This window comes from Notolabrus celidotus, chromosome 3, assembly GCF_009762535.1.
Source record: "Notolabrus celidotus isolate fNotCel1 chromosome 3, fNotCel1.pri, whole genome shotgun sequence".
NCBI lineage: Eukaryota > Metazoa > Chordata > Actinopteri > Labriformes > Labridae > Notolabrus > Notolabrus celidotus.
In genome coordinates, this window is record NC_048274.1 from 25319931 (window position 1) to 25341539 (window position 21609).

The 21609-nt window shown below is 38.0% G+C and overlaps 1 protein-coding gene across 2 annotated transcripts in view; it reads left to right on the forward strand.

Annotated features, from left to right (window-relative positions):
- The first annotated feature begins 3299 nt into the window (after positions 1 to 3299).
- Positions 3300 to 21609, forward strand: part of esrrga (estrogen-related receptor gamma a) — a 197017-nt gene continuing 178707 nt past the window's right edge. The window contains exon 1 of one of the 2 annotated variants that reach the window (XM_034679776.1): positions 3300 to 3613. The gene's annotated coding sequence lies outside the window, so the exon portion shown is untranslated. The remainder of the gene's footprint in view (positions 3614 to 21609) is intronic. The other variant, XM_034679778.1, reaches the window with a different exon arrangement.

Below are 21609 nucleotides of genomic sequence, written 5' to 3' on the forward strand. Positions count from 1 at the left end.
TTATTAATTCATTTTTATTAATATATTGTTATATTTATAACTGTTAACATTATTAATATTAAAGTGTTATTATTATTATTATTATTATTATTATTATTATTATTATTATTATTATTATTATTATTATTATTGTTACTATTATTATTGTTGTTATTATTATTATTATTATTATTATATAGATATTTTTAGGGAGATATGTCATAACTTTTTTTTCTATGTTCTACTGTAAAATTGAAAAAGGAAATTATGGCTTATGTTATTTATTTATTTTACCAGAATACTTGGGATGCACAGTATTCTGTCATTATAGTCACCCAATCTTGATCTGTCACTGTACATTTGCCATATTTCTCAATAAAAATGTTTATAAAAAATAAAAAGAAAGGTGCTGTTGAGTATCTAACACTTTCTCATCATCTGAAACAGCAAAGATTAGCCTTCATGAATTGGCAACTCTATGACAAGCATCACTTCTAGGGTGCCTTTTAGCAAGGCATTTCACCCTAAAGACGTTAAAGAGCGATCTACAGAGAAAACTTAAGTTGATTACCATAGAGTTGTTTGAATAATGGTGTAGTGAATCAAAGGGTAACATTACTAACCTCTAAATTCTTTGGAAATTAAAGTAAAACAATCTAATAGTAGAAGTGTTAATAATCCTTAGAGTTAAATTCAGGCTTAAAGATTTCAACAGCTGGTCGGCATCAAGAGACAGAAACCAATAGAAAACAAAATGATGGAGCGTACTTACTAAATGCAATAAAACGCTCCGAGGAGGGAATGACAGAATGTGAACATTTGGATTTCCTTCAAGTCATTCATCTGCATCTCATAACAGACTGAGTGTGCTGGCCGGCTAATGACGGCGACAGATGCTTAATGCCTGCTTCACAATACTGATGCCATAAAACACAAGGCAAACAGGCGTCACCCTAAAGCGCTGTCTGTCAAGCCATCACCTTAACTGCACTGGCAACAGCACAATGAGTGGAGGGCAGGAGGGAACGGTGCTCAGTGCGGGGGAAAGTGGTGGAGGGGGAGGGAGACAACCTGGATGGATAAAGAGAGAGGGAAAGATAAATTGACACTCAGAGAATGAGGGAGACAGAATGAGAGTGTGAATATGTGAGGTAGACTGAGAGGCACCTGGCAGATGAGTTAGCGGCCTCTTAGCTAAACGGCAGCAAGGCTCGTTGTCTGTCTGTCACTGTGATTAAAGGTACCACCATGGATAGTACTGTAGCTGACAGACATACACACACAGGGTCATACCCAATATAGAATTTTGATAGAACAGAAAATCTGTTTTCAAAACAATGACCCTGTCAATAAAAAAATAAATGGCTGTCTTCTTCTCAAGGAGTTTGAATTTTTGTGTGATTTAGTTTTCTCTGGCATAATGTTGATCACAACTGTAGTCACTGAGAAATATCAATGTTTATAACATTAAACACCATTCTTCCCCCTTTACAAATGAGCACACCACCTCAATCATACTGCTAAGTGTCAGCATTGCATTTAGTTTGGAGGCAAGTTATTCTGACTGGATCAGTACTAGTCTAACACTGTCAGAGTTTCCTTGTTATGGCTCCAGATAGAAGATATGACACCTTTGCATTATATTTTTCTCTGACTCTGCCATAAGAATAATAATAGCTCTGGTTTCTACTATACTGAAATCGTGCAAAGAAAAAAACAAGTTCTTACATATTTTTCAATGATATAACACTAATGTTATATTTGTATTACTTAGAGAACTTTAAGTAAAGTTATATTGATTTCTGAATAGTTCAGGAGTCAACATTTGGTGGGATGTCTGGCTTTATGTTTACATCCCTCTTTCCATGCATTTTTGCATAGCTAATTATTTTGCATAGCTAATTCTAAGAATTCTATGCTTCTGTACATACTTCGTTATTATTTTATTTTATTCTATTTTATTTTATCTTTATTTTATTTTACTTTTTTCGTATTTATATCTTATTTTATTACTTCTTCTATTCATATTTTGACTTTCTTACATACTGTATATAAGAGTCCGTAATGACCGAATTTCACTCCCCGGGATAAATAAAGTATTTCAGATTCTGATTCTGATTCTGATTCACTGGTTTTGCCCATTGCTGTGAATTATGCTATGCAACACAAGATTTAACATTTGGTATTGGTTTGTCTTATCCTTAACCAAACTTTTAGTTCTGACAATTCAGTTTTCCAATCTATACCTTTAAGATCTAGACAAACACATTGAGACATTCTCCTCAATTATGATTTTGAAAAAAAACCCAAAACCTACAGATGATCTCAAAATGGCACCCAAATGCCTAAAACAACTTCTTCTGAATACTGATGTTGGGCAATAGTTAACATTTGCATGCTTGAAACATAAATGAAATTCTTAATAAACTTGGCATTTAGTCAATTGTAAATACTGATGGGAAACAAGGCTAAGGGGACAATCATTAACGTTTTTATCTTTTAAAACTGGCATGTTGAATTTCCCAATATTATATTTAGCTAATTGCAAACAGTCCTCGTAAGTCTTTTACATTTTTTTTAAATTAAACAGTGTTATTTTACGATATTTCAATTATTTTTGAAGTTGGAGGGGGAGGAGGGGCTTGCTCTTTTTTACACTCCCCTTTAAAAAGTCTCAATCTCTCTTTTGTTTACCCCAAGAGTACATGATGAAAATGTTTCAAGACCTTGAGATCATACAGACTGTTTATGGATAATTTGCGTCAGGGGTTCTCAAACCTTGTTTGGCTTGTGTACCCCCTTGTATGGCCGAGAACAAATTTCAGGATATGGGAAAATAACATGAATAAATGTATGCGTGTGGTTTTACAGTGTCATAATAACATTGAAATGAAAGATGACACAAATTCTATGCTTTTGTAGTGCAATATTTTTCAGAAATACTTCAAGATTGAGGCAGCTAGAACCTTTGATTGCCCAAGGAGCACACCGATTTATTTCTGTCAAACAAGAAGCATTTCAACCACCTGTACAGTGCTTTTATTAGCATGCAATGCACGTGATCGCTCACTCAACAGATGGAGGCCGTGTGGTCCATGCTGCTTTGCAAATAATATATTTTATGAACGATTATTCTCAATTTGGAAATAGTGCCCTGTTTGATGTTGCATTGAAATACAAATTAAATGCTGTTGATAAAGTTGTTTTTAATCATTTTTTAAAAGTGTGTTTGTGATGCAACTTTTTTAAATTTTGTTTTTAATTACATTTGTCACGTACCCCTTGCAGTACTCCCACGTGCCCCTAGGGGTACGCATACCCCCATTTGAGAATCACTGATTCATGTCATGCTGCCAGTATAATCTCAAGTTTTCTATCACTGTGGGACAGTTGTAACTTTTTAAGCAGTGACAAAAAATGCAACAAAAATAATAGTCTGTGTAAGCTGACAGGATGATATGGAGGGCGTGTTGAAGATGTGGAAGATGGACGGCTAATTCCAGCAAACAAGCAAGCTAACAGCTGACTGCTAACATGGGGAAGACATTACCAAGAATGGACGATAGAGAGGACGACGGGGAAACGCACTGTTTGGACAAGCTGCATACTGTAAGTGAGCGTCTTCAACTTCTGAGTGAGTAAAGTTCGTTTGTCATTTTCAGTCCCTTGGGCTAACTTTAGCTAAACTGACTCCGGCTGTGAACAGCTAGCATGAGCTTTGAATTACTGTTTCACTTCACAGTGAATCTGCTGTTTGTTCGTTTCTGTCAGTGCTGCAGAGAAGTTTGCTTTAAGCTCAGGTATTTTGTGATTCCAGAGATGTTTTCTGAAGTAACTGTAATCTGAATTAGGGGATTTTTTGAGAAATGATGTTGTATGCGTTTTATACACGTTTTTTTAATGTAAAGTGTAATGATGAAACTGGTGTCGAAATTAACTGGTTCCTGTAAGACCGCGCGCTGTTGACCTAATCAAAGAATCAAAGCAGTAGTGGTTTGCCCGTCATCAGATTCTTCACACATTTACATGTTAACCCTCCTGTTATGTTCGTTTCTCTGGAACAGCAATAATGTTCCTGGGTCAATTTGACTTGGGGCATATTTAATTATCCAAAGTGTCAGAACCCTAAAAAATCCCAATAAACGTTTGTTTTAATCTATTTCTTTTTTAATTCAAATCAATATTTGGTGCAATAGTGTTCTTTAATTCTCATAGATCATGGTTCAATGAGGATAACTCACTCGTTTTTAAGGAAAATTCACGTTAAAACGTTATTAAATGTACATTGGAAAGACCTAAATATAAATACAATAGTTTTACATGACAGATTTTGTTTCATTTTATTTTGAATTTCGATTCTTTTTTTTTATTTTTATGAAGTGATGTTGATAAATTAACACATGCCACCTCTTCTGTCAGATGCTGCCCAGATTTTTAGGCTGTTTTTAGCTGGTTTGTAAGGCATATATTGCCTATATTGTGAAATGAACCATTTTAATTTTACATGTTGATTTAACCTATTAAGCAAAGCAAAGACGTTTCATCCCAAAAAATACTTTTTAATTTTTTTTTAGATTTTTGAACTATAAAAACGGTCCATTTGCCCTGTAACATAACAGGAGGGTTAATGAGGAATTTAAAGTCTGTATCAAAGATGTATTGTTCTACATTAAAAAAAATGTTTTAAATTAGTTTGGATGTAAGAAATGGATTTAAGTGAGTAAAATATGGAAACATTTCTCTTTTCATCTTTATATCCATCATCATGTTGTAATCTAATTTGGTGTCCATAATAATCAATTTACATGAAGAGAAAAAACCCATTAATATACACTGTGCAGTGAGAAACAATTTAATTATTCAGTGGTGATGGGAAACCCCATCACAGCTGGACACCACCCACCATTAGAGCAGAATCTTAAGAGGTAGTGAAGCATGTCAAAACAGAGTTATTTAAAGTGAACTGGCAATGGATAGAGATCCACTCAACAGTTAGGTCTCTGAGCAAGTATACATATTATAAAAATTAAGACAGCAATGATAGTATCTACCATGCCAAGAACATGAGAGGATAACAGGGTTTGTTGAGATGTCACCATCTGAGCTCCCACAAGAGGGGACCCATACCAACCTGTAACGACTTTTAGCTTCTAGCATGTGTGTGTGTGTGTGTGTGTGTGTATGTGTGTGTGTGTGTGTGTGTGTGTGTGTGTGTGTGTGTGTGTGTGTGTGTGTGTGTGTGTGTTGCACTGGCTGAATGGCTGACAGAGACAAAGATTGACTTGCCTAGCTGTTCATGATTACATGATTGTGTGTGTATGTATGTGTGTGTATGTGTGTGTGTGCGTGAAGCGTGAATGGTTGGTTGGTTTGTTTGCATGTGTGTCGTGTTTGTGCAGCTCTGCTTATGTGTGTGTATGTCACACATCTGTTGCTGTGTGGAGTAATTTGCGTTCTCAGCTTGGCGCCCTGGTAATTATTCAGATGCTACCTTTTGCTCCGACATTAAAAGCCTTCATCTGGCGGACATGAAATAGCAGAGAACCAGATAAGGCTTCAAACGCTGCCTGCCGTCCAAAGAGAAGCTGGAAAGGTGAAGAGATGCTTGGTGGGATAGATGGGATTGTTTTTCTCTGGAGGTTTGCCTTCACATTGGTGTTATATCTTTTCTGCTGAAACCAAACCAGAAATGTGTGATCGCTGGATCAGGAGAATTGAATATCCTGGACCAGATTTGTGTATAAATGACAAACTGTCAGTTTGACTGTTTGATATGTACTGTGAGAAAATGCTGTGTTGATTTGAAGAGAATTTCTTTTTTAAGCTTTTGTTGGCCGGTCAGTAGATTGCACTTGAATTATAAAATGACTCACAATACTTGTTTATAATACATTACACTTAGAAAACAACTGTGTCAAATATATAATATTGAATAGCAGGGAGCAAACATGGGCTGGATAATTAAGAATGTGCAAGATTTTAATAAAGAGTGCAAGGTTCGGGATTTATTAGATTTAAGCCCAAACTGTTTTTTAATTGATGTCAGCATTTAGTTGAAACAGAGAAACTATAATCAGTTCAGAAACACTCATCACACATATGAAGGACAAAACTGGCAAAAACAGCGTTGTCCACAGAGGACACTAAAGTCAACGCAAACCAAAAGTTCCACACTGGAGCTGAAAGTTTGTCTGACCGGAGGGAAGATGTAGCTGTTTGGTATATTGTTTTTTTTTTAATGCTAGCAAAGCAACCCATCAAAACACATTGAGCACAGTAGAAACTAGGGATGTAAATTTCAAGTATTTTCCATGATCGATCTTTGGAAATGTTAACGATCAATTATCGATTAATCAATAAAAAAAATAAACATTATTATTCTCAAGTAAAAAACAAGGCCAAATACGTGTTTTTCCCTTAAATTATATTTTCTACAGCAACCAAAATGCCTATAATGCAAAATGCTTTCGTTATTGAATACGGGTACATGTTTAACACTGATTATCAACGATCAGGCTCATACAAATATTCTCCAGACAGTCTTATAAAGTGAAGGCTCATAATACTAACAGAAAAGTACTTCAGACTCACAGTGTCCAGTTTTCTGTCTTCTCGTTCTTATTGAGAAAAATAAACATGTGTATTCGGTCAGGAGTCAGCCGGGAGCGCAACCGGGTCATAATCAGTCCAACGACTCTGATGTTGCTGCTTTGCAAACATAGTGTACTAGCGATTACCAGCAGTCTGTTGGCTTTGGAACCAAAGGTGGGGAAATGTCATGTTTAAAGTTGTCAACCTTGGTGTCCGTGTCGTTGTAGGCAGCAGTTGCGTATTGATCCTCTTTTAAAAGCACACATGGAGACCTGACACACAGCCGCAGCTGAATCACATCGAAACATGCTTTAAACATAAAAAACCTCCCTGATAGCTGAGTGTAATATGAGACCACATGATGTTTGTTCCACGTGACGGAAAATTGAAAACAAAAATGCGTGTTTCGAGGAATTTCTTAACAATGAATTCATCGATAATCGATTATTTGTGTACATCCCTAGACTGGACATTTGATCATGGAGTCTGATGTTTCTCTGTATTACATTCTGAAAGTGTCAGAAATCCAATGCAATCTGGAGTCTAGTTATCTCTTATTAAGGATCCCTCTGTAGGTTGAACGTACACTCAGAGATTAGTGTATTATGTTTTAATTGTCGGGAAAGCTACTGCAGTTGATGTAACTTCTGCAGAACAGTAGACGGTTACATCATCTTGAAAGACCTTGTTTGCTTACTTCTTAAATCTATGAACACATTATGTTTGGTTTGTACTATTTATTGATTTATTTATTTGCAGTATATTTTTAATTTGTCTCTGAAGTACTGAAGTATGGCCATCAAATACTGCAAATACTGATCTTTAATCAGTTTCTTGTGTTACACAGAGGCCTAAGATCTTGGCTAAGGACAATCTTTAATATCTAATCTGAATTTCCAAAATGTTTAACCCTTTGCCCCCCCAAAATCAGCTAAACAGAAAAAATACACATTTGATATTTGATCTTGTGGAAAGCCACTCTTTGACATACTGCAAACAATGCACTACACATGCCTTAAACATAACTCAATGAACTCTCTCTGGTATTAAAATTAAGTTGGAGATTTAAAAACCCAACGTGCTCTCTGATGTGTTTTTAGGAGAAAGAGGGTACACAGTGGGAAATCCACATGGTGGGCTCCCCTGCATTAAAAAAAAACTGCAAACCCTGAAATAAAATCCACACACGTTGTTCCTCAAGGGACTGTGTTCTGTGTTCCCTTTTTTTTTTTCTTGTTATCGTCACCGAAACATGTCAGTCTGTCTGCACATCCATATTCATCATTTGCCTCTGCATGAATATTAATTCAGCCTTAAAGATGAGTGTAGAAAAAAGGAAGACAATGAATGAAGAAAAGAAAATATGACAGAGTATGTGCAATGTCGAATTCATGTCAGTTTCAAAGCCCCTGTGTCTCTGTTTCTGTGGCTGAATTGTACCAACATGCTAATCAGCCTCTCACTGTAGCCTGTTCTGGCTAATTGTCAACAAATTATCTCAACTCTGGGATAATGTATGCATGGCCTCTCGCTGGTACATACAGACTAGCTAGTCAACTCAACTGCGTGTGTTTCAACAAGCAGCTCAGTCGCACCATTTAAATATACACTTGAGTGCTGTGCACATTGTTATGCACTCACTTATTTCCCCCTACTCTCACTTTCATGCTTTTGCTCCTTTTTTTCTCTGTTTACTGTTACTGCACATTTTCCTGCTCAATTTGTGTCTTTGTTTTACTTACAAGCTGGCCTATCCCTCATACGTTTCATAGCTAGCTAATGCCAGTGCCTGTCTTCCCTTTTTAATTGAGTTCTGTTTTAAGTAAAGGCTAATATTGTTTTAATTTCCTGACCGACGGTTAAATTAAAACTAGTTTAATTACACCTCGATTGTCTTCAGTGATTGAATTGCAGTTTAACCCTCTGGGAACCCACAAGAGGAAAGAAGCTCAGTGGGGAAATTCATTCACTCGGTATAAACTGAAAACCAGAGTGTAATGTGACATATAATTTAAGCCTAAAATGTGTTGGAGGAGAAAACAATGAAGCACGCCTAGTTAATGAAACAATGTCATTGTGAGAAACTGCTCTATTTGAAACCTATAGATGTCCCATGGGCAGTTTTGATTAAAGAATCTGAGAAAATATGAAGACAACCTATCAGATGACTCCACCACACAATGACATGGCAATCTGAATGTTAAGCACTCCAAAAGTGACAGAGACTTTTTAACATTTGAGAAAGGTAAATAAAGCATGTATTAGGGATGCACCGAAAGTTCGGCCACCGAAAATGTTTAGCCGAAAATGGACGAAAAGTGCATTTTCAGTTTTCATCTGACAGACTTTTATCACCAAAACAACACGGCCGAAACAGAATGTTGTGGTGACGCAAAAAATGCAGCCAGTATTTGCTTCTCTGGATAAGAGCCAACATGTCCTCATCCGTTCTTCCTTTAATTGCAGCACTAAAGCGTCTTCTAAGCAAAGAGGTTGAGACTGACCAAAGAGTGAAAACAATGAAAAGTATACTCTTGGAGTCCGACCGCACAGGAAGGAGAAGGAGAACACAGCGCAGAAAAAAAGGCTTGTTTCCCTGAACCAGATGAGGGGCATGCATCCTCGTTGTCTGATATGTTCAATGAGATCCTTGATTCTAATGAGGTTATTCTACAGTCAGAGCCATAAATGCAATGGTAGGGGAGACCGGGGACAGTGGAAACATTTTTGACATTTCTGTCTATAACTTTGAGCTCTTTTAACCCAGTGTGTTCAAACTGCTATACAAACTAGCTTCAAGTGTCTACTAATAAATGGCTCAGAAAATGTCTGTGGAATAGAAACAGAAAATGCATGGCTTAATCTGAAAATAAAGGAGTGAAATGCTACAACTGTCCCCAGTCTAATAATTGGCATAAAAATGTCTTTCTGTGTTTCGGTTTTCGGCCTTGGTTTCCTAATTTCCGGTTTTCGGTTTCGGCCAAGAATTTTAATTTCGGTGCATCCCTAGCATATATTTTATCAGTGTCCAATTAGCTTGTGCATTTTATAAACTAGAGATTCAAAGACTTGATGATGAAACCAAAATAAAGAAGTTGACTGTTCTGACCATTCATATTCCTTACAGTCATGGGTAACAATAGTCCTCCTGTTTAACTGGAACTCCTGAAAAATGTACTGTCACATGACCTGGGCATCATTGGACATCAGTAATAAAATGTATCGTAGAATAACCGCACAGCATGCTGAGGCTGATTGTACATTTCAGACGTGCACTCTTTTACATTTCTTAATCTGACGACAATGTTGTCCTTTACAGCAATAGAGTTAAGCACTCTGACGCTGTGTCCTACCTTTAAGTCATGGTTTCACTGGTGTAGCAGTACAGCTTCTATTTGAATAATACATCTAAAAGTCAAGATCAAGTACATTTCATTCAATTGTTTGATTCCAAAAACAGGACACCGTTAAGAATTACTTGAAATTGTTACAATGGACTTAAAACTGTTTTGAAATGCATAACAGTTGAATTTGAAACAAGGGATTAGAAGTGTGATTAACTGCAATTCACTCATGAGTTCTGAGATTTAGAAAAAATATTTATTGGACAGCCCTAATGTAAATGATTTCAGTGTGCCATACCAGACAATTTTTAGCATAATTGTTAATGTTAGCAGGATTTTCCTGTATTATAAATGCGGGCTTCCATATTCCTGCAATAAAGTATACCTTTAAATAAAGTTGCCTTTGTGTATCTGTAGATGTCTTATTGCATGAGGATAATGACAAAACAAGACAACAAGGCACCGATAACAATGAACAGAGTATAGGGGCCATAGCATAAAAAAAGCCAAATAGGCAGAGAGTCCGTTTATGTGTTTAAAGTTTGATCGATCTTAGCTTTCTGAATCTAAGGAGACTACAAAATGTCAAATGTAGATTCTTTGAATCATAGTAGCTATGATTAGACCCATAATCTGAAGTCAGTGTTTTGCATCACCATAGTGCTACCCATATCTTTGTTTGCCAAATCTGGGTCAAGACCCACAGTTTTTCCTATCTCTACCTTTTTTGGTTGGCTGTGTGTGTGTGTGTGTGTGTGTGTGTGTGTGTGTGTGTGTGTGTGTGTGTGTGTGTGTGTGTGTGTTTGTGTGTGTGTGTGTGTGTGTGTGTGTGTGTGTGTGTGTGTGCGTGTGTGTGTGTGTGTGTGTGTGTGTGTGTGTGTGTTCATTTGTTAAAGTGTGTGCCATCTGGACTCTGATCTGAGCATGCCAGGATTTACAAAGCTAAAATACACAGTCCCTTTGATGCCTCGTACATAAACAGTAAATGTATTTGCCATTATGAAATACGTCAGAGTTAATGAAGTATTTTTTCATTTTACAGAGAAAAATAACTCTCAGGCTACATTTTTTATTTTTTTTTAAGTTATATTTTTGGGCGTTTTTGCCTTTATTGATAGGACAGCTTCAGATAGTCAGGAAATGTGGGGAGTAGAGAGTGGGGGAAGACATGCAGCAAATGGTCACAGCCAGGAATCAAACCAGGGACCTCTGGGACAAGGACTATAGCCTCTGTATGTGGGGCGCTTAGACCGTTTGACCACCAGTGCACCTCTCAGGCTACATTTTTAACAAACCCCCCAAAAATTGTAACTAAAACACAGATTTGACTTTGGTTTAGTTTGTTATATTTTAACAACAGTGTTTTGATTTCTTACAAACAAAAAATGCTGAGAGTTTTTTCAGGAAGGCTCAGACTTAAGTAAAGTAACAGCCAGTAAATGGTCAAACTAATTTATGAGACTGTTCTTATATTGGGTGTGAAAATGATAATTAACAACAAACATTTAATTACATAAATGTAACATCACACTCACGATGGCATGGACCTCTCCATGTAGCGCTACATGATGGACGCATCTTCCTCATCCCTACATCACAATACTGTCACTTGTTATCAATGGATTCATAACAGAATGGTGCTACCTAATAAATATGCCATGATGGGTGCCACAAATCAGCTCTTGCCTCAGATTTATGCCCTTAATAACTCCATTTGGCATAACGCTGACACCTGCTCTGCCAGACAAAATGGAACTAAATATTTCAATCAGTGCCACAGCACGAAGAGCTCTTTCTTTTTCCTTTTTTCATCTTTGACTTTCCTACAGAGCCGCTAACAGCCTCTCTCCTTGTGCCCTTTACTACTCTTAAGTATCAGTTCCTTTTCCTCTGAGTGTCTCTTCCTCCTGCCCTCCTTTTTTTTAGAGTGGGAATCATCTGGCAGATCTCTTTTAGGTATTAGTTTATGGGCCATGACATGAGCTATGAATGAGAAACAACGAGAAGGACCGGAGAACATTAATCATGGCGCAACATATGGTAATAGACGGTTATCAATTCCCTCACACTTTGTGATTAAGGGAGGGAGAGATGGAGGTGAAAAGAAAGGGAAACAGGGGAAGTAGCTAGTTAGTGTTGAAAGGAAAGAGAGGAATGACAAGAGATGGGAAGAATGAAAGGGGAAAAACATAAAGTTGGGGACAATGAGAAAAGAAAAGGTAAGAATGATTTTAAAACATCGGAGAAATATGAGGCGAAAATACAACCCTCAAGGAGAAACATCTTCACTCAAACTTTATTTTAGCAAATCAGCAATAAAGTAGTGATCAGTACAACAAATTCATCAAAAACAACTTTTTTCTGGTTATAGCTGGTCATGACCTCACCTTCTACAACTTTTGTTGGTTTGTTGATGCACAACAGACTTAGGCCCTTTTCAACGACACTCCCAGGTAGGGCTGGGCGATTTGGCCAAAGAGTTAAATCTTGATTTTTTTCAGCTCAAAATCCGATACACGATTTTAATCGATTTTTTCTGTGTAAATAAACACAATTAAACATAATTCAAAAAATAGATTTTTTTATTGGATGCAAAAACATCAGCATATAACTGTACAGGCAATACAACTTTTGCTGAGGTCATTTTAACAACACTTGCATGGGCACTGTATTGAAATAAATAAATGTTTATAAGAAAATAATGAAATAATAAATAAAACAGTACTGTATGACTGGAGAAAAAAGTGCAATTAATGCATTACAACAAATGAAAACAAAATGTGAATTATTCACCATGAAAGTGCCACAGAGAATAACAAGAACAGCACCATTACATGACCAACTTTGTGCTTCTGCAGAGGTCTTTTTACTCAAAAAGAAAACTTGCATCATGTGCACAGTGCACTGCACTGAAACATTTTTAATAAATTAAATAAAACAGTACTGAGAAAGAAAAATGCATTGAATGCATGACTACAAATGAAAAAAAAAAAACTCACAAAATGGTTAAATGAACATTCTTCAACATTAAAGTGCCAGCATAGAGCAGAAGAACAAGAACAGCACCATTACATGACCAACATAATGCTTTTGTGATGTAGGGACGGTCTAAGGTTGTGCTAGATGCACATAAGTGTCAAAATTAGAGACATTTTTTTCCCCTCTCATGCTTACTAACAGGAAAAAATATAACTTCTGCAGAGGTATTACTTTACTTGATTTTACTTTGAACATCATTTAGTAATGTTCCTTTTAGGTGGACATTTGCATTATGTGCACTGCATTTAAATTTACAAAACAGGAAAAAAATGCAATCACTGCATTACAAAAGGTAAGCATGAAACCTTGTCACTAATATAACTCTCTCAATAATGTACCCAAACAAAAATGAAATTTTTTTAACACCTATGCATCAACCTGCCTCTCCTCCAACTGGATTACAGTGTCAAATGTCTTGCCAAGAAAACAAGTCTATCAACAGACTCTAGCTTGAAACATGCTCTATGGCATGTCACAATGTTCCCCCCAGTACTGAAAACCCTCTCAGAGGGGGCACTTGATGCAGGAATGGAGAGGTATTTCCTTGCCAACTTACTTAGCCTTGGGGTCAATTGTTTTCAGCAGCTTTTTAAAGCCAAGTTTTTCAACTGAGTAGATGGGTAACATGTCTTTACCTATGTAAAAGGCCACCGCGTTGGTAATGTCCTTCCATCTCTGTCCTGACTTGTCGTACGGCGTAGCTTTGGAAAACGCTGCAGCTACACTTTGCTGTGATTTTGGCGTAGTTTTGTTCATGGAGCTAGCGTCAGTGTTTGTGAGGCGACGCCTCACACATTGCTCCCACTCTGCCGGGTGCCTTTGCTTGATGTGCTGGAAGAGATTTGTTGTGCTACTTCCCTTCGTTTTCACCGTCTTTCGACAAATTTTGCACAACACATTGGTCTGTTCGGTGTCCGACCTCGCGTATCCAAACCATGTCCACACCACTGAAGTCACAGTTCCCTTTATTGGAACGATATCGTCCTCAATTTCCGTGACTTTTGCTGTCTCCATCCCACATGTGTATCCTGAGTTTGTTGTGTGTTTCGTCTATCAGTCATGCGAATGACGAATGTTGACCGCAGTCTTTGTATGATACAGCGTCAGTCCTCCTGGTGTGGTGACTGTGTGTATTATGCGCACCGGGTCAAAATAGCGGAGAACCAGGGAAACATTAAACTGGATGTTGAGATTTAATTTTTTTCATATCGATTGAAAAAATAAAATCGAATTAATCAAATTAATTTGGTTAATCGCCCAGCTCTACTCCCAGGTCTGCAATACAATTATTGTTAAGTCGAGCTGTTTACTTGTCCTGACTATAGTCTATGAGGCTACCAGTATTATGAACTCTTCTCTCTCTCTCTCTCTCTCTCTCTCTGTCTCTCTCTCTCTCTCTCTCTCTCTCTCTCTCTCTCTCTCTCTCTCTCTCTCTCTCTCTCTCTCTCTCTCTCTCTATGGTAGATATTTATGGCAATGACACGTTTTTAGTTTATGATTATCCTTTCATTACCAGTACGTGTTCTTCTACAATACTTTTGAATGTAGGATTTCCTTAATTTCACACTAACATGCTGTAACCAAGACGTGAGGGCGCTCAGTATTAATTAAACTAATCATTACAGGTACCGGGTTGCACTTGGATGGTGCCAGAGAGAGAGAGAGAGAGAGAGAGAGAGAGAGAGAGAGAGAGAGAGAGAGAGAGAGAGAGGATGTGATGGACAAACTAATGAATGTAAGTGCGTTCCTACGTATTATATTTTTATTTTTGGACCCATTTATTTGGTAGGGACACCCTCACGAACACTCCACCACACAGTGGGTGAAAAACTTTCTTGAAGGCAGTTTTAGCGGCAAATGTTCCACTGCACTGGACTGAATATGAAATAGCTCTGCCACTACATTGGTGTAATGCTGTAACTGCAACTAAAAATGACAAAAGGAGGTACAAAACTTTGACTACGGCAGCCGCCTCTGGCTTTGATATGCAGGAAAATCTCTGGCTAAGGTCTTTTATTGTTGGAAGTCCACACATTTTTAATTACTTCTCTCCATTTCCCAAATAATGATTGATCCTGTGTTGGCAGCAATCACACACACTTCATTTGTTTTGCTTTGTTTCTTTGCTGTAAGTTTAGGATCAGTTGTTGGGGACTTAGAGTTATTAGCAGATATTTGTTCTAAAGCCTTCAATCTAAACTACAACTTTTGTTTTTCTTTATAATGTCCTCAGTTCCAATAATTTCTTGAAAATTTCTAAAACAAGTTTGTTTAGCATAACTAACTGACTCTTCTTTTCCTTAATAAAATAGACTTTGAGGGACTGCACAGTAGAGCTGGGCAATATTGAAAAAGATGGTATCATGATGAAATGTTTCATATCAGTCGATATCAATAATTATCAGAATAGATATCTAATCACTATTTCATTTAAACTTAAAGGCAGATTTTTGCCCCTGAGTGAAATTTAAAGAAACCAGATGGTTTGTTGGCTTGTGTCTTGGATTTAGTTCTCTGATGGGCTTCTTGAATCCCAAATGTTTTGACAGTGCTGACAGGAAGCAGGTCTTTTGTCTAAAAAGAGATTGTAGTGAAGGTTTTGTTTGTAGATTTTTCTTTACTGTTGGTTGACAACCAGCATTTAAGGCACATTAGCGCCCGCTCCCTTTCCAGTGGTTGAGGGGTGTAATTACAGGTTTAAATATATCAAAATTTTATCAAACATTTGTTATATTTACATTGAGAAAAATGATATCATGATAATTATCTTTATCAAATTATCGCCCAGTCCTACTGCACAATAGGAAAAACTAAAATGATAACCTTTCTTTCTGTGTTACATATTTAGACTCCAAAGTATTTTGCTGTGTTTGTATGAACATATGTAAAGTAAGCAGCAATCATACTTCCCTCTCAGCTCACCGTCTCCCACTACCTGGCAAGTTCCACAACGCTGTGCTCCTTGTGCGCTGCTGGTGTAGCATCTAGTAGTACACACATTTGGCAAATTTGTCTCGTTGAAGGCCTGCATATGAAGCCAAAGTTTAACCAGCACATGTATGAGGTGCAGCTGATAGCAGAAATACACTCACTGAAAACCTGCCTTTCGTAACTCTGTCTTCCCATCATGCAGTCTACATTCCGGTTTTCTCAGTCGCTTTGGTACATTTCTCGAATCATCCTTGACATTTGCAAAACAGTAAGTGCATTTCTCAAAACAATTCGTACAAATAACAGAACACCATGGATTACCTGCAAAAGCCGGTATCTTGCTCAGAATCCTTAGTTCATCTCTCAAAAGTAAATATCTGTGTCAGTGAACATGTCAGTGCCATCAGAGTGACAAGTCCTTGTGTCATTGTGTACGGATAAGACTGTCAAATTGCTTAGTCATGTTGTCAATATAACAGTGTACTCTGGAGGGTCACTCTGATGTAAACTATGGCTAAAGTTTTGATGACAGTTATTGTAAATTGTAAGTTACACCTTATTACACCAGTTATGAACTGAATGTTGTGGAGGGTGAGACTATTCAACAGAGACCCATTATAATACATGTTGATCAACATGACATAACCACTTGATAATGTAGGAAACAGCAGAGTATTGTACATAATCATTTGCATTGATGTACCAAAGCATTTGCAACTTGTTCAAAGAAATGAGAAACTGCTTCTTTGATGTGCACAAGTGACGCAGTGATGTGAAGATTGAACAAGTAGTTTTGAGAATTTCAATTCTGATCTGAGAAATGTACCAAAGCGACTGAGAAAAACTGTAATCTGAGATGGCAGCTGTGTTGCATGTATGTTCACAGTCAGGTTAAACACAGGCTCTGCATGCACATCCGTCAGTTCAACACAGCAGGCCCTGTTACCCTTTGTCTGCTACAGTTAGTGTCGTGTTTGCTTATCAGGAACTGAATTAAAATGTGTTTTAATCATGAACTACAATGGTAAATGTTTCCTTGACAACCCAGGTCAATGATCCAAAGGCTTTAACATGAATCGAGTATAATTTCTGAAATGTAAAGTGGAGTAAGTTTACATCCTTGACGTATGTTTCATAATTATTTGATAAACCATTTGCAGTTGTGTATTTCCCTCTTATCTAAAAGGCACTGAAGAACGCTAACTAACTTACCAGTTCCTCCTCATCTGTGTGAAAACGCTTTCTGTCAACCAATGAGAAACAGCTCAGCAGTGATCTGTAAACAAGATAAGAGTGTAACCTGACTTTATGCGCGACTGCATCCCTGCTTGTGAAGCTTGAAGCCCCCTGACTGTCTCGTCCTGAGCGTTTTCGTGGAGATTTATAGACAATCCACCCTGCTCTCATCACCATGCGGCTGAATTATCTCATCGGTTGCATTAATCCGCCGATTACATTTGATTTAATTTTCATAATAATTAAAGTGAACCATCACCAAAATTAAAAGCACTGGGGAGGGGGGAGGTGGATGGAGGCCACATGCGTTCATAGATGAAAGGGCTGCTGTTGTGATATTATTGCAGCCAGAGTCTCCGTTCCTCTGCCTATCTATTTGTGTCTCTATCTCTCTCTCTCTCTCTCTCTCTCTCTCTCTCTATATATATATATATATATATATATATATATCTGTCTCTCTCTCTCTCTCTGTCTCTCTCTGTCTCTCTGTCTCTCTGTCTCTCTCTGTCTCTCTCTCCACCTGCTCCAGGAATCCCGATGAAGTGATTAGATTGATAGGTCCAAAATTGAAAGACGGACAGTAGGGATTGGACAGACATGATTAAATTAGCATATCAGAAAAGCCTCGCACACTTCCATCCCTAGAAAACAAAATCCCAGGCCACCTAAGGCCTGCCACAGTGCTGAAGTGCCCGGGACCTGTGAGTGTGTTTGAAACCCCACACGGCAGGATTAAAGAACCCAAAGCCTGAGCTGGAGACAAAGTAAGAGTAAAGCCTTCTGGTGCTGAGAGAGGGCGTGTGTGATATCTGCATTAGGTGGCAGCAAAGATACAGTACTCTGCCTCCTAGCCTACGGTGGCTTTCTCTGGGTGGAGTGTATGACTGTGTGTGTGTGTGTGTGTGTGTGTGTGTGTGTGTGTGTGTGTGTGTGTGTGTGTGTGTGTGTGTGTGTGTGTGTGTAAATGTATCTTTGAAAGAAAGTTACAGAGGAAAACAGAGAGAAGCTGATTGTTTGAATCTTTGTTAGAACATGCAAACTATAAAAATATTGTCTTAGTACCAAACAATGAAACCTTACATAATATATGTTTTAATAAGGATTTTTTTCTGATATAAGGACAATTGAATAATGAACATTTGTTAAAGCTCAGTGTTTGTACAGCAGGTCATACTACTACTTTCATGGGACTTTTACCTTAATAGTAAGAAAGTAAAGTTTCACAGGAGGTCAGATAAGATTCAATTCAGGTGTTAAAATAAGCACCAAGAAACACCATACGAAAGTCACTTGCTACAGTTTTTTAGTGATATACTTTATGGGCTTCTCTCTTTCCCATACTTAAATGGTATTGGTTGAATAAAAGTATCAGCAAGTATTCACCCTGTGGATAGACATTGGCCCATTTCCAAATAATGAGGCATGCGCTGATGTCAGTAGCCAACGTTTAACTGTTGTGTTGTATCAAGCTCTGATACCTAACCGCTGATTCAGAAAGAGGTTCATTATTATTGGTAAACATAACGTTGTATAGGCTGTTCTGGTTAAACAGTCATACAGCCACTCGCAATATGCAACAAGCACAGGCATGTGAACATTTACCTACAAAGAGGACTGAGTGGCTTATGGCTAAATTCCACCAGATCCGTGTCTGGTCTGTCTCTGATCCGTCACGACACTGGATCTGATAGGTTTCTATTCTAGTCAATGTGTTAACCCAGACTGGATCCACTCCGTTGTGTTCCGGCTATCTCTGATCTGGCACGCCGGAGCCCTCGCTATCAGTTACGCAAGACTTCTATTTTTGCCAGATGCCGGAGCACAATGCATCAATCTGCACAGAGCAGATGGAGTGGGACAGGAAGTCAGGCACCAAAACAAAATTAAAACGTGGCTAATTTTCAGAATAAAACACTCCGTGTTATCGCTAGATCATTTTTAACTTAACTACGACAACAAAATGTAATTTGGAGTGGAGCCAGGTTTTGAGTCATCAGGTCAGAGGTTTTCAGAGGCCAATAAAGACAACATGGATAAAGAGAGAAGTCGGATAAACGTTGATTCAGTGATTACCGTGGGAAAACCTCAGTCACTTGACTCCAGCTGTCAGGCGGTCCAGCTCTGTGCTGCATTCCGAAAACGCAACCAGTGGGTGTTGACGAACAAGAGAGAGCATGGAGACGGACCGCAGCAGATCGGAGACTGACCAGACACGGATCTGGTGGAAGTCCTGTGTTAGTCTTGCTAGTACTGCTTACGTTAGCCACACTCAGCAAACCAATTTGACATTGGTACCCCTCAGACTTTGAGACCCAACCCATGTTAAGCTGTGTCTGGTAAATTGTGCTCATTTTTGTCTGTTTTCTGAGTATTTCTGATCTTTACAGTCGGCTACATTTCCATTTGCATGACAAGGACATAAATTGCTTCAGAACATCTCTAACCGGCAGTGTGGGAGAATTTCTCTGAGAAGGAACAGTGACATTTGAAGAGGAGGAGCCAATAGCAACAATTTAAAAAACGAAATCTCAAAGCTCATTAGAAAAAAGACAAGAATTACAAAGCAGCAATGCAAAAAACATCAGTATCAGAATTAGACTTAGGTTTAATTTGTATTTAGAACATTAATATCAGCTCTGATCAGTGCATCTCAATCAAATATTAAAAGTCACAAAATATGCAAATGCCTGGCCCTTGGTGTGTACCCAATATAACCCAAGGTAAGTTCCCTAATCTCAAAACAGTTTTAGTTCCATGTAAAATATTTAGCAATAGACAGGCTTTAGTGAACCAGTAGAAGATCCTGGGGACCAGTGGTCCAACAAAGACCCTTAAAAACAAGGAAAATGAAAAGTAGTTAAAAAAAAAAAAAGGGGGGAGGGTTGAACTTTGTTCTCAATAGGCCAAGATGAAATTTGCATACTGGACAAAGTGTCTCTTTAAACAAAGACATTATTTTTCTTGCATTTCTTGCACAAATTGATGAATCATTGGATTGGGTAACATTACAGTGTGGTTAAAGGTTTTTATTTGGTAACATTATGCTGCTATGATCATTATTATATGTCACTTAGCTTGCAGTTAACTAGTCTGTAACTATTTGCCTTAAATAACTCATAGCTGGCTCACCTCTGATGTAAAGCTTTCCAGCACAGAGATAACTAATTGGTTGTTTATCACAGGCAATGTGCTGTGCTTGAAACCAAGAAGACATCTGTGTTGGATGTATTATGATTAAATCTTAAAAAACTTATGAAGTGCAATGCACAGACAGCCTTTCAGAAAAGTCAGAAAATTTGCCAATTTTGCATCCAGTCCAATAATTGCAGCCAGAATCTACCGACAGGGCAAGAGAAAACCCTGCGCACAATGAGCTAATGAAATCAAACGTGCAGTGCGGTTTTGCATGTTAATGCTGGCAGCGGGTGTCGATAGCGTTTAAAGATGTCAGCAGGTGGATAGCGAGATGGATGGCCCTCTGCCTGCCTTTCACTTCCCTACCCAAGGAAGTTAAACAGCATCTGCCTTAAATAGAAAACTTCAATATCTATTTAGAGAGTGGGAGGGAAGAATGCAAGGGAACGATAGAGAGGAGGAATGGACGAGAGAGAGTTTGAGGAAGAGAGAGAGAGAGAGAGCGAAAGGTGGAAAGGAAAGAATTGAATGAAGGCAATAAGTCCCTGACCTCAAGTGCACATTGCGACACATTGACGCCGTTGTCATTTGTTAATCAATAGAAGTGCTATGCAGGCTATACATTTAATGGCATGAGATTGGCAAACCTGTACGAAATTAAGGGAAGACTAAGACCACAGCCCGTTTTCCTGTTCAGTCAATTTACAACCTCAGTGACTTCAACAGTGCAGAGAGAAACATGACTTTGAGTCTCTGCCACATTGACACCTTGTACTTCCAGCTTTTATTCCTGTGAATTTAAACCTCTCTCATGCCCTGAGAAAACTTTAAATCATAGCTATTTGGATCAGTAAAGATCTCTTGTGCTGGTGAAACTTTGTTCGTCCACACTAGTCATGCTGGCCTCCCAGTTCATATATTTGACACAGAGCATCTTTAAACCGAAGGAAACTGGTCAGTGCTAAAGACAGATGAGATAAGCATTAGAGAGGATCTGAAAACCTGACGACATGCTCAGGCAAGATTTTCACTCAAAGCACTTACTGACCTTTATAACATTTAATGCTTAAAGCCTATGATTTTTAAAATTGCCTTACAATTAACTCCCAGTTATCTGAGAGATGGAAACACCACACTGTTGGAAGACAAGTGCGACACTTTTCAGTGTGGGGAAAAATCCTCTAGGTTGTGTGCGTGTGTGTGTGTGTGTGTGTTTCTTCATGTGTGTGTGTGTGTATGTGTGTCTCTTCATGTGTGTGTGTGTATCCTACTCTCATTATGCTCCATCTTCATTAATAACAGCAATGCTTTTTAATTTCTTTTGCAGGGCCTAAATTAAAAGTGTCATCATTTA